This window comes from Mus caroli, chromosome 19 (assembly GCF_900094665.2).
Source record: "Mus caroli chromosome 19, CAROLI_EIJ_v1.1, whole genome shotgun sequence".
NCBI lineage: Eukaryota > Metazoa > Chordata > Mammalia > Rodentia > Muridae > Mus > Mus caroli.
In genome coordinates this window covers 34,375,413-34,389,409 of record NC_034588.1, presented here as the reverse complement: position 1 = coordinate 34,389,409, position 13,997 = coordinate 34,375,413, and positions in this window count along the sequence as shown.

The window sequence follows — 13,997 nt, the reverse complement described above, 5'->3', positions numbered from 1 at the left end:
TCTCTCTCTCTCTCTCTCTCTCTCTCTCTCTCTCTCCTTGATGGCCAACTTTCAAAATAAAGAGCCAGGACTGGGGCTTAGCTCAGTGGTAGACCAGTTGTCTCACATGTGGGTCCTTAGCTTGACCTTCAAAACCACAGAAAATGAACAGATAGATAGATAGATAGATAGATAGATAGATAGATAGATAGATAGATAGATCGATCCCTGGCATAATTCAAAGTTGACTAGTGAATTTTGTTGCTTTGTTCTGTAACACTAGCAGCATTTAATATATTATCTGTATATTAAACCATACATATAAATTGACTTTGTCCAATTAGTAAGTTGGTAAGTTAATTTATGCTCAAATGGCTCTTAAAGCAGCACTGTATTACTTAATCCCTAAAGGCTTGGTAGACTTTTCCTGTAAAACTATTTGAGCCAAGGTGCTTTCTTGTGGGGAACTCTATTTTCTCCCACTAATTGGTCTGTCATTTTAGGTAGGCAGTATTATTCTAGAAAATTATCCGTTTCATCTAAATTTTCAAATATTTTGTGTAGCGCTGAGAAAAACAGTTTCTTGTGTTTGCTCTTCAAATTTCCTCAGCTTTGATAGTTACTTGATGCATACCAAGGGGCCAGGATTTCTAACTTTAGAGGTTTGTGCTCTGTCCCCCTTCTTGTGACCATTTTAGCAGTGGTTTGTATATTTTATTCATTATTTCAGCCTTGGGTTTATTCATCCATCCTGTAAATTCATTCATTTCTATTTTCATCTTCATTAATCCCTTCCTTCTAGACTATTTTGCATTACTCTGCTGTTCTTGTATCTTGAATGAGATGTTTGATCCGTTTAATTTTACATTTAGCGATACTGCTCTCTTTTAATGTTAGTCACTGCCCTCGACTAACTACTTTAGCTGAATATAGAGATTTAGTTATTTGTATTTCTGTTATTACTTCCCCAAACCTCTGTATTTCCAATTTGTACATCTAGAAGATGCTTAACATTATTTTTCCCCCATGGCTGAGAAGATGCCTCAGTGGGTAACACAGGTTGCTCTATCAACATGAGAATCTGAGTTCAAATCCCCAGCCTCCACAAAGCCAGGCGTGGCTGTGTATGTCTGTAACCTAGCATTGGGGCACTGACATAAATAGATCCTGAGAGCTCACTGGCAGGCCAGTGTAGCTGGATGACAGTGAGCTTTGGGTTCAGTGACAGACCCTCTCTCAGGGCAGAAAGATACTCTCCAGCCTCTGCCTGCATGTGCACATGTGTCTCTCTGGCCTCTGCATGCATGGGTACACAGGTATGTGCACCCAAACATGTATGGTCACAGCCCTGTCTTATCAGAAATCAAGATGGAAAGCTGAGCTTTTGAACTTTAATTTGCTTTATGTTAAGATCTTTGCCTGTTGTCTATTTTTACTCTCTTAGGAGCTCTGCCTTCGGAGTAGCCTCTTGGGTAGACAGATGGATTTTGCTCTCAGCCAGACTGGAAATCTTTTTCTTTTTTCTTTTTCTTTTTCTTTTTCTTTTTCTTTTTCTTTTTCTTTTTCTTTTTCTTTTTCTTTTTCTTTTTCTTTCTTTTCTTTTTCTTTTTTTTTTTTTAGAAATGAATGTAAATTAAGACCATTTACATTTACTGGGCTGACTGATATGTTTGACCCCAGCTCTGACATCTTATTTTATCTCCTGATTAACTTTTAATATCATTTTTATCCCTGAAGCTCCCCTTGCAGTCTTGTAATCCCCTTCCCTGGGCAGAGTTCCACGCAGGTCTCTCCCATTTTCACCATCCTTCATGCTGGTGTTGGTGCTATTTTTGAATTCTCACCGATCATGTATCATAAAGCCTGGAAGCCTTGGGCTGTTAAATCACTTAAGAGTCGAAGCTCATCGGCTGGCCTCGGGTGAACATCAGGAATGAAGAAGCTGTGTAGAGAGGCTCAGCCAGGCCTGCTTGACATAGGAATGAACTCAGGGTTTGAAAATTAAGAGACAAAGGGTGTTAGGAGCGGGAGCTGTTTCTGGGAGCATTTCCCCTTACTTAATGAATTACTAGATTTGTGGCTGCCCGGTCTGGCGGGTACATCTTTCAGCCTTGCGGACCCAGAGGTGTCACGGGCTCGCTTGCTCTGCTGGATCCCCACTGCCCTTTCTGTGAACTGTGACACTTCCTGTCACCCGTTTATTTTCACTTCTCCCCTGGCAGCTGTCCACAGCAATTGGCATGCATTCGAAATCATTTGCTACTTACTTGAGAACTCACAGGCCGGGGGGTGGGGGTGGGGGAACCCATTCCCGGGATCACCGCACCACCATGGATTCAAATGGAAAGTCAACACTACAGAAAACTCATTTCCACCTCTCTCTCTCTCTCTCTCTCTCTCTCTCTCTCTCTCTCTCTCTCTCTCTCTCTAAGAGACTAAGGATTAAGGGAGACTGCAAAACAAACCATAAGAGGAAAAGGAAAGTTAGTGCCTGTGGGGGGTGGCGTGTGCCAACTGCAATCCCTCTACACCCCCAACCCCCTGCAAAGTCGTTTGCAAGAATTGAGCCTCAGCCCATTGTCACCCTGCCTGTTACATCTGCTCTGCAATTCAGCCCCTGACTCACGGGCCACAGACAGCACTTGCTTGGGGGGGGGGTGGTCTTGGGGGAACTTTGATTTGCTTTTAGATGCATGGATCGTGTTGCTGGTAAACTCAGAATACAGATGTTTGATAAGGGGAGAAAACCCCTCAGAGGAAGGCAATATGGTCCCGGTGGAGACTTTGGTTCACACCATTTTGCATTCAAATGGTTAGTGCTGACTCCCTGTGGACTCTCTAAGCCCCCATTTCCCCACCTAACCACTTGGAAACAGAATATCACACAGGGGCTTTAAAGTCAGTGGTCTTCAGACTGTGGGTGTATGGCCAGCATCACCACTGGTTGGGGTATCAGTCGTGTATAGCATCAGGCCTGTACAGATACCATGCTAAGGCTTGAATACGAGCTGTTTCTTCTGAGACTCACACTGAGTTTGGTTTTTTCCCCTTCCCTCTTGGCTGTCTTCTCTCCTGTCTCTTTCCTTCCTTCCCTTCCTCTTTTCTCTGTGGAGTGTGACATACTAGGCAACTGTTCTGCCGCGAGCCTCATCCCCATCCCCATTCCTTCATAGTGATGCTTGATTGCATTTGGGGAGTATTCAAATGTGAGGGCTTTTAAGACAGACCTTTATGCCCTTCTTGCTAGTTCTCTCAGAAGCCTCCCTCTTCTGTGTGTAACCCTGCTGAGATTAATTAACGTTCTTTGCATGAACTTGGTTGGGAGGTTGTTTACAGGAGCAAGGGCAACATGCGAATGACTGAATCACTGAAGAATATTAAGGAATGCATGTTCATATATAACACAGCTCCAGGTCATGAACTCCTCCTTATAGGAGAAAGGCTGGTGGGAAAGCAGGTTTATCCCCATCCCCCAGGTGGAGTCTACTGAATGATCAGAATGGAAAATGGAAGCCCCCACAGTAAGAGGTGGTGACTAGGATCTCCAGACAGTACTTTGGAGGAGTGGCTATTTCAGTAGCCATCGAAGGAGGCTACCACGAGACCTACCACGTGGGAAGGTGGGTTAAAAGTACAGTATGGTAGACGTGTTGGAGTCAAAAAGAGAAGTTTTGAGTCTGTGCAGTTCTTGTGACCTAGCTGGTGGTAGAAGGCACTTCTTCCTCCTGTGTATCCCTTCGTGCTTCCTTAGATATCAAATCTGTTTTTTGTAAGCTAATAAAGATGGGTTCATTGCCAGCACAGTCCCAGTCAGGCACAGTTCTCTCTGCAGCAGCCCAACAGCCAAGCAAAAGGCGTAACATTGTCATCCCATCCCTCCTCCCAGACTCTTGACACTATCCAAGCTTTGGGCTCCGGTTCTAACAAAGCACATGTTGTGTTTATCTGTCTATATTATTTGTTACATAGCATGTCCCCAAGACTGTGTGTTTTAAAGTAGTAATAACCATTTGTTATTCTCTTATGTTCCTATGGATGGAGGTTTGCAGGAGGGGGACAGCTCAGTAAGCCATTCTGACTTGGGGTCTTTCATAAAGTCACAATCAGGTGCTATCTGGGGCTGCATCCTCTGAAGGCTTGAAGGCTGGTGGTTCTGATTCCACGGCAGCTCAGTCACATGGTTGATGGTTGACAGGAACCTCAGTTCTTCTCCTCATGGATGTCACAGGCTTTAGTGTCCTCAGGACTTGGCAGCTGGCCCTACCCAGAGTAAGAATTTTAGAAATGAGAGATGTGCATTCTTTTCATGAGGAGCTAAGACAATGGTTCTCAACCTGTGGGTCATGACCCCTTTGGGTCATATGTCAGATATTTACATTATGACCGGCAACAGTAGCAACATTACAGTTATGAAGCAGCAACAAAATAATTTTATGGTTGCGGGGGGTGTCACCACAATACGAGGAACTGTATTAATGTGTCGCAGATTAGGAAGGTCGAGAACCGCTGGTCTAAGAAGCCACATACCATGACTTCTGCCACACCGTGCTTGTTAGAAACAAGTCATCTGCGGCCAGCATTCAAGCTGGGGAAATGAACTCGACCTTTTCAAAGAAAGCCTGTCAACGTATTTGAAAACACATTTTAAAATCAGCAACAGCAAGTGATGTTCCTGGTTCCTTGGCCACAGAAGGAAGGTGACTCCAGTTCTTTCTTCTCGGGTCAGTGTTTGCATGGCTACAGTCAGGACGGGCTAGTTGGACTCAGATCCTGCATCAGTTCCCGCTTACCAATCATGGCTTCCAGAGCCATGGTATTGTGAAGGACTCTGAGTCATATCCAAGATCAGCAGGGAAAAGTGCTATGGTTGATTAGTGGTATCTGCCATAAATACCAAATGAGGTAGGGCCGGCAGAGAAGGCCAGGAGTTTGTTATTTCTAAGGCAGGTGATTAGGCCTGGGTAGGAGCAAACAGGACCCAGACATTGCTCTCTTACAGTTTATAGGTACTTATGGATGACTGTTAAGAACACCATGAACCTCCACTAAAGTCCAGTCAAAGCTCTTTCTTGTCACCAAGGATTCTAACTGCCTACCATACAGCCTCCTTTGAAGTTAGATATGCCCAGATGTCAAAATTTTTTCTGAAGTAAGAAGGGATTGAGAGGCCAAACCTACTCCATCTTGGGACCAGCCTCCCTCTTAAAGAAAAAAAAAAAAAAAAAAAAAGCCTAAGAAGTTGACCTACAGCAGAACACAAGCTGCACCCAGGTACTAGAAAGGACCTCACAGCTTGTCCTTGGCCAGAGTTACTCCCTAGCTACTTCCTAGTAACAGTTAATCAAAGACTAGTCTGATTGTTTCAGATGTACTTCAGACCGTTTGTGATTGTGTACGGTCTTGCTCCAGAGCACCCACCTGTTGGCTTATGGTCATTCTATTAGATGCTTGCCAGACTGCACACCCCCTCCTTCACCCTCTTCACTTGTTCTTATTTTCCTATAAAATCTTGTCCTGCTGAGGGTTTGAGGCTGCTCCACCTTCCCTTCCTATCCTGTTGTGTCAGGGCTGAGCTGGAGGAGAGCCCAAGCTTGTAATAAAGAGACCCTAATACTATTACATCAGAGACTGCTCTTCTGGGCTTCAAGAATGCTTCTTGGCACAACAGGGTACACACCACTTCTGGTCTGATGATACTAATCCTACTAGGAGAATATGAAGAAAAAATATAGAGAGTGACCATGTAGAGGGTAACCAGTGGCCAAACTGTCACCTACTTCAGGATTTTTACAGGGGAAAGAAGCCATGCTTCTGTTCTTGAAGTAGCTGGTCCTGAAGCTCTCTTTGGCAGCTAATACAGGAAACACAGTTATGGCATGCAGAAACACACCATGAACTCTTCACACAATAGGAAACAACACTGAAGGCATTATAACTCCAGATAAGGACCAGACTGTGTAGGCAGTCCACACTCAACAGCAATATAATCTAGATGTACATAGTAAGTGTCCTTGGACACAACGTGAGGGCCACATGAGATGTACCTGTGTAACGCTGTTTATGAGAGGACATAGGATAGTGTGAATGTTGAACTAATGTCAAGGCTGTTCTTGAGATTCATTTATCAGTACTGCTGTCCTGTTTTGGCAGAAGCATATGTATTACTTTTTCCTTGTTATGACCCAACACTGTGACCAAGGCAAGTTATAAAAGAAACATTAAATTGAGCTTACAGTTTTAGGGCATGGAGTCCATGATGGCAGAGCGAGCAGCAGGAACGATTGAGAGCTTCCTTTTTTTGTTGTTGTTTGTTTGTTTTTTGTTTTTGTTTTGGATTTTTGTTGTTTTTTATGTTTTTGTTTTGGCTTGTTTTTGTTTTTGTTTTTTGGGTTTCTTTGAGACAGGGTTTTTTTTGGTGAAGTCTTGGCTGTCCTGGAACTCGCTCTGTAGACCAGGCTGACCTTGAATTCAGAGACCCATCTGCCTCTGCTTCCCAAATGCTGGGTTTAAAGACAGAGATATGCCACCACAGTTCAGCTGAGAGCTTACATTTTCGCCTGAAAGCAGGAAGCAGAGAGATTATAGAGTCTGGCCTGGGCGTTTGAAACCTCGAAGCTCATTCCCAGTGACACACCTCCTTCAATAAGGCCACGCCTCCATATCCTTCCCCGACATTCCAAGTACTCAAACACAGGAGCCTGTGGGAGCCGTTCTCTTTCAAACCACCACAGCATGGACACAGATCTGACCCCCCATTTTATTAGTTCCCATATTTCTTGGCCATTAGTTTATTATGTAATGTGCAGCCAGGATGATGCCTGGGACATGGGAATCTAATGCATGATGCACACAATGCTTTGGTGGTCCCAGGAGGAAAGTGCGGAAACATGTGCTCGATACTGAAAAACTAAAAATGGTAGCACCATTAGAAGCAAAATCAGAAACTATTGTCTGAATGGAGGCAATTCAAGTTTTAGATATGTATAACTACTCACGGGAAGAGCAGCTGCTTACCCAAGCCATTTATCATGAAGAGAGGTGGCTGGTGGAGAGTCGTAGAACTTAAGTACTTTGGCACAGAGAAGGGCTCCTCCCAGTTCCTCAGAGGTATCTTATTAAGGATGTACATTGCAACTATCAGGGAGCCTTCGTGTGTTTTCTGCAGCATCAGAAAGACAGACATCTCTCTATTCTCGTGCATGCTCTTTGGAGAACAGAGAGTTGACTGGAATCACAGTTGTCAAAAATGAGGCAAAATGTACGATTGGTTCAATGAGTTGAACTCATATTCTTATGGCAAAGATCGATGCTCCCAGAAAAAAAGTCAACAAAATCAAATAAAAACCCTGAGCCCACGGCAAAGGGCAGATCAAAGTCTCATAACCCAGAGCTGTATATGTGAGGCAAATGATCTCCTCTTGTGAGCCCCATTGGCCCCGATAGAAGCCAGAGCTAAGAAGGCACCAAGGCCTGGGCTTGGTTTTCTATTTGTGGTTGGTAATTGCTTATGAGCCTCAATTCCTGTGTGTGTTGTGTAACAATGTACATTCCAGAGTTAGATAGAGAAGAAAAGTCACCACATTTGGACAGTAAGAGGAGTGTGTGGGGTGTGTGGGGTGTGTGTGTGTGTGTGTGTTCTTTAATTTTGCTTTTAAAGAAAGGAAATAGTAAGAAGAGGAAAGAGAAAGTTTAAAATGAGACAACGTTGGTGTCCCGCCAAGTTCAAACCCTCCCGTCCCCATTCAGACCTTCACTTGAGCCTTTCGTTGATTTCATTCTAAACTCTGTTCTAGAATGTATTTGATTCTAAGGGGACCAAACAGAGGCATTTACTGCGTGATACCCACAGTCTCCCGTACATCTGCTCTCACTTGTCTACGAATCTTCCTGGGATTCCTCACGAAGGAATATGAGATATGGAGCTTTCAGGGCTCACGTCTACACCTGAGTGGCTTTGTCTGAGCCCTTTCACCTGTGTTTGAGTTGTGAGAGTTAAGGTTAAAAAATAAAATGAAGCTTAAAAAAAATGTCTCAGACATTTTTTTGCTAAGCCATAAATCAACAGTGGTTGAATTAAAACAGATCGAGCCTGGCTTGGGTTTGGACCTCCGGGAGGTCTCTGGCTAGGCTTGAAGGGGAAAAAAAATTAATACTAAAAAGAAAAAAGGAAAAGAAAAAAAGTCAGCTTCTGTGCGTGTCCAGTTGAGAGAGAGAGAATTCTGCCTAACAAGCCGGCCCTTCTAATCACTGCTCCGTTTGAGTCCACACGACACTTTTCCCCACATTGACCTCAAACTTAGTTCCCTGTTCTTTCTCTTACATTTACACCAGGACTGACAAAGAAGATCGGAATCTGTTTAGACAATCCAGAGCCCAGCTTTCAGAATCCTTTCGCTGTCCACAGAGTTAGTGTCTAATCTTTAATCTTGACCTTCATGAGAACATAGCCATTGCTTCCCTGGTCCCTGGTTTGGAACAAAGAACTCACCATGAGCAGTGATTCAAGGCAGAATGCCTGGTTGAGAGGGTGGAAGAGGGCTTGACAGGCAACTGGCCATCTATCTTCTGGGAAGTGGGTCAGATTTAATGGAAACATCACTGTTTTCAGAGGCAAAAGCAAATCTGAAGGGCATTTGAAAGTCACCTGTGATTTTTTTTTTCTTTTTTAGAGATGATATCTACACAGAACCATGACTGTTTTACTCACAAGTCTTTGGGGCATTTTCAAAAGAAGCGTCATGAAGTTTCCCGAACCAGTGGATTTTTTGAGAATACCCTGCATTTCATTCTGCGGCTCCACAGCTTTGGAATCTGTATTATTTGGGAGCCAGAGGTATTTAAGAATTAAATGTGGGTTTCCCCGACTTGTTTTCTTTCTATTTTTTTGAAATGTTGATTCTCCACCTTTAACGTTTGAGGCCATATCTCAAAAGGAAGGTGACTCTGAAGCTGTAACCATCCGGGAGGGCTTTGCCTTCCTCTCGGCTAACACAGTGACCAAAATGGCTATTTTATGGGCAATTTAAGTCCTGGAAAGCTAACGCACACAGCAATATCTTACCAATATTTACATAAAGCAGACAAACATCCAAAAGACTTTAAAACCCTCTACTTAATTCACTTAAACAGCAGAACTTGAACCGCATCACATGAAGGAAAACGGAGAATCTAAGTACCAAGACAGTATATTTGGTCTCTGATCTTGTCTGTGAATATATTCCTATGCCTCTATTTATGTTTGATTTTATACATTTATTCAGTTGTTTGGGAGGAATGGCATTCTCATGCCGTGGCAACATTGTGAAAGTCAGGTGACAGCCTAGGGGACTTGACTTTCTCCATCCATTCTTTGGGTTCCCGGAACGATTCAAGGCAGTAGGTTTGGCAGCAAGCTACCTACTGAGCCATCTTTCCAGCCTCTTATTTGTTTGATGGTTTATGTGAGACAAGGCCTCACATTGTAGCTAGGTCTGACCTATGGTAGCCCAAGCTGGTCTTAAACTTGCAGCAATCCTCCTGCTTCAGCCCCCTGCCCCCAAGGGTTAGGATTATTAACATCATAATGTGAGCCAGCACACTTCACTACCTTTGTCTCTCCATGCAAAACTTCAAGACGCTTTTTACAAACATGTTGACACTTTAACTGGCAAAAGACAGCCGAAACCCACCTTGCTGTAGGGGTTCATGCTGGCTCTTTTCAGGTCCTCTCAGGGAGTCTCTGCTAACTTTCTGGTTCTGAAATGATATCAGTATTAGTTTGTTCTGAATGTCCCAAAGCAATCCACCCCTCCCCTGCTCCTCTCTCCCCTTTTCTGTTCCCTCTCTGCCCTTTGAGGAAGACTCGGACATTGTTTCTGGAGTTTTCGCTTCATTTCCTGTAGATGCATTCTAATGTATTATCATTTAGGAAGGGGAAGAAGGCAGAAAGAAGGAAATGGAGAGGACAGCCAGAAGGAGAAGAATGAAGAAATAATTAATTGAACTGATGACCGGTAGCTATGGGGGTTCATCACTTGACCCTTGACCCCCTCTCATGTGGTTCTTGTTGGAGGAAGGACTTCTAAATCTAATCTCTCCCATGCCTTCTATAGTAAGTCTTTCAGTTAGGTGCTTCCAGGACACATGGACTGTCTGCAGAGGAACCTTTTATTGGCTGCCTACCAAACACAGGCAGGTCTCCCTGGGAAAGCAAGCACAGTGCCTGTGTTTCAGAAGAGGTTTTGGTAAGCCACAGCCTCACCTCTGCTGCCTCTGACTGCAAGTCACAAGCCAGTCAACACTAGACCCTCAGCTGGCATCCAGAGCTAGGACACCGGAAGTAGTTAGTGTCAAGCAAGTTTGGCGTTCTTAAAATGAAAGCAAAATTATGAGATGGATACTTTGGATGCTGGCTGAAAAGTATTTAAGGCAATATGAATGTCCCCTAAAAGATTCCTGTGTGAGGACTGCTTTAAAACTGACTTGAGGGCTGGTGAGATGGCTCAGTGGTTAAAAACACAGGCTGCTTTTCCAGAGGGCCCAGGTTCAATTCTCAGTACACACATGGCAGTTCACAGCTGTCTGTAGCGCCAGTTCCAGGGAATCCAACACCCTCGTGCAGACAAAACTCCAATGCACATGAAATAAAGATAGATAGATAGATAGATAGAAAGAAAGATAGATAGATAGATAGATAGATAGATAGATAGATAGATAGATAGATAGATAGATAGATAGATAGATAGATAGATACCAAAACCCTAACTTGAAGATACTGTGTAGGGCTGGATATGGTAACCCAGCCTAGAATCTGAGCACTCAGGAGACTGGGGTGTATTTATCACCAGCCTGGGACATACAGCAAAATTCTGTCTCAAAACAAAATGAACATGTAAGACAGTGTTTTCCATCCTGCAGAGTGTAAACATAGTTTGCAATCTATTCAGCAGGACGCAGTGGTTCTCTAAAACACATGAGTAGGACAAAACACAACGGGGAAGGACAGAAGGAAACAGAACAGAGCATACCCACCTAAAGGTAATGCTGAGTTCCATTTTATCAAACAGAACTGAGATTGAAAATGCTTTTTAAAAATTGTATGCTATTATGTAGCAGAAGATGGCCTAGTCAGCCATCATTGGGAAGAGAGGCCCTTTGGTACTGCAAACTTTATATGCCCTAGTACAGGGGAATGCCAGGGCCAAGAAGCAGAAGTGGGTGGGTAGGGGAGCAGGGCTGAGGGAGGGTATAGGGAACTTATGGGATAGCATTTGAAATGTATGTAAAGAAAATATCTGGGGGCTGGAGAGAAGAAAATATCTAATTAAAAAAAATAGTATGCTACAATGAAAAGTAGCTAAAACCCCTCAGGCAGTCTGAGAGAGGCCTTTGTCCTTCCTGAAATATGACTTCCATTCAGCAAGCACAATTTTCAGCTTTGCAAGTTTTTCAGAAAACCAAGTAGAACCCCTGAAATAGGAAGAGAGCCTCTAACAAGGCAGATTTGAAGCCAGGAAAAAAAAAAAAAAACCAACAAACAGCAAACACCTCTGCTAGGTGCAGAGGGGCTCTGGGACTTTGTTTCAAGTTAGACAAAACTGAGATATAACAAATGAGAAAATAAAGCAAGCCAACAAACAAGGCAAGAAAACAAGTGGATGTGGTTATGTAAACACTGGCCCAGAGTGGAGGGGATAGCTTAGAATCTCATTGAGAATTAAGAGGTAAGCTATCTCCTACAGTGGTGGGGAGTGGGCAGGATCTTCCTATATGTTCTAAGTACCAAGTGAGTATTCCTGAAGACATCAGAGATGCTGTTGTAAGGGTGACCGGTCGTGATTTGCAAAAAGTATCCAAATTGTACGGTAGGAACCCGCTCAGTTCTTGGGCTGTTCTGACTGGTAACTGGCGTTTACTGAGAGTGGTAGGAACGGTAACCCATGCCATTCCACAGTGGTGGGACAGAGGTAACCTGCAGAACTTACAGTCTCAAGTCCATGCATGCTGCCCCACATGATCTGTTCTCCACCGTCTTCTGCTATGGTCCATGTACTAGGAGGCCTACCACAAAGAATCCCATCACCCATCTCCCTTCTTCTCTGACTTCTGGGTGCATACCGTTTCTTCCCTGTTCTTGTTCTACCTCAGCACCTTGATCCTGATCAAGGCTGCAGGTTTTTGACATAACAGTTCCTACCAGCTCCTCTGTATCTCAGCCTTCCCTTCAGGCCAAGGTATACCAAATGTCTCCATCTCCCTTGCAGGTTCTCTCAACCCTGACCATAAGTGATCATACACACACACACACACACACACACACACACATCTCTTCGTTTGAATTGTGGTACCTCATGTGTGGGTTAGTTTTTCTTTTTTAAATTAAAACCTCACATTAAACATGTAAGCCAAGAACTTTTCAAAGCACTATTTCTGTGCTCAATAAGTTTAAAAGGTATTTTAAGTTCTTGAGACATGCTGGGATCATTTTAAACAGTATTTACTCTTGTGAGCATCACAACGGTTATTAGGTTCAGGTTGCTTGGTTTCTGGATAAAGAAATGACCAGGGTAGGAGGAAATAGGATGGCATTGGATGATGTGAGGTGGGATGGGTGGAGTGGAGTGGGGTAGTGTCTTAGAGTCACTATTGCTGCCATAAAAAAATGATCAAAAAGCAAGATGGGGAGGAAAGACTATTTGGCTTACAATTTCACGTTGTAGTCCGTCACTGAAGAAAGCCAGGACAGGAACTCACAAAAAGGTAGGAGCTGATAAGGAGCACACGGAGGGATGCTGCTTATTGGCTTGATCCACATGGCCTACTTGGGCTGCTTTCATATAGAACCCAGGACCACCAGTGCAAGCATGGAACTATGTACCATAGGCCAGGCCCTCACCCCATCAATCACCTATCAAGAAAATGTTCTATAGGCTCTCCCATAGACCAATCTTATGGATGCATTTTCTCAATAGAAGTTTCCTCCTAGCACATGACTATAGTTTATGTCACATTAAGATAAATAGAGGCAGCACAGATAGGGTGGGGCAGGATGGGGTAGGGTGGAATGGGGTGGCATGAGTTGGCATGAGGGGGGATAAAATGGAATGGGATGATTGGTAAGGTCCATTTGGGTATCTAAAAAAGTTCCGTAGAAGGAATATGCAAATCTTTCAGGACAAGAAAAGGTCTTACCAAGGGAGTTTGGTGGTCCCTAAAGAAAGAGGCACATGGGTCTAGCTTCCTTTCTCCAGTAAGGCATGAAGAATGAGAGGCCATGTGCAAGAACAGAACAGTGGACAGAGACACAACTCCGAGACAGAATGTGGTCTATGCTTAACCAAAGTCTGTTGCTATGTTAGTTCTTGGTCCCTTTCTCTCTGATTTCTTTCCCTCGCTGCTGTGGACATCAGAGTAATCAATTTCGGCTTCTGGATGAACTCAGTCACCCTGCCCCAGGACATCTTTTCTTTCAAGTATCACTGGGCTTGAAGATTTGGATATTTCTCAATGTTTCATTTCTAAGCCATCAGGTCTGAGGTACTGGAGTGGCTGGAACAATCAGAGACCAGGCATGAATCAAACTGTAAATAATTAATGAAAGCAGGCTTGTTTCCTAAAGCTGGCTTAGGGCAGGGTCGGGTCGTTCTTACTCATTGCTGTTCTTCAATGTAGGGAACATAATAGATGTTCAATTAATATTCATGTAGTACATTTTGGTATCAGATATTGATTGACAGCTTATTTAAAAAAAAAAAAGTCTTCAGGATGAGTTCTGAGCCTAAATGCCAGGTGGAAAATTAATGAGAATAAGCATACTTTCCTAGAGTTAGGGGCATTATGATTCCAATCTTAACCTGAAACACTTCACCTAAAATTAGAGCCGCCATTGAGGAAGTGCCTTGGACTTACAGAGGCTCCGGTATCCCCTCCTGCTTCCCTCAGCAGATGAAAGGAAGCCCATCTGGTACAGGCTGGAAACCAGATGTGCACCAGCAACCAGCATAAAGGTCCCCTGTGCTCGATAGTCCTGTCTAGGAAGT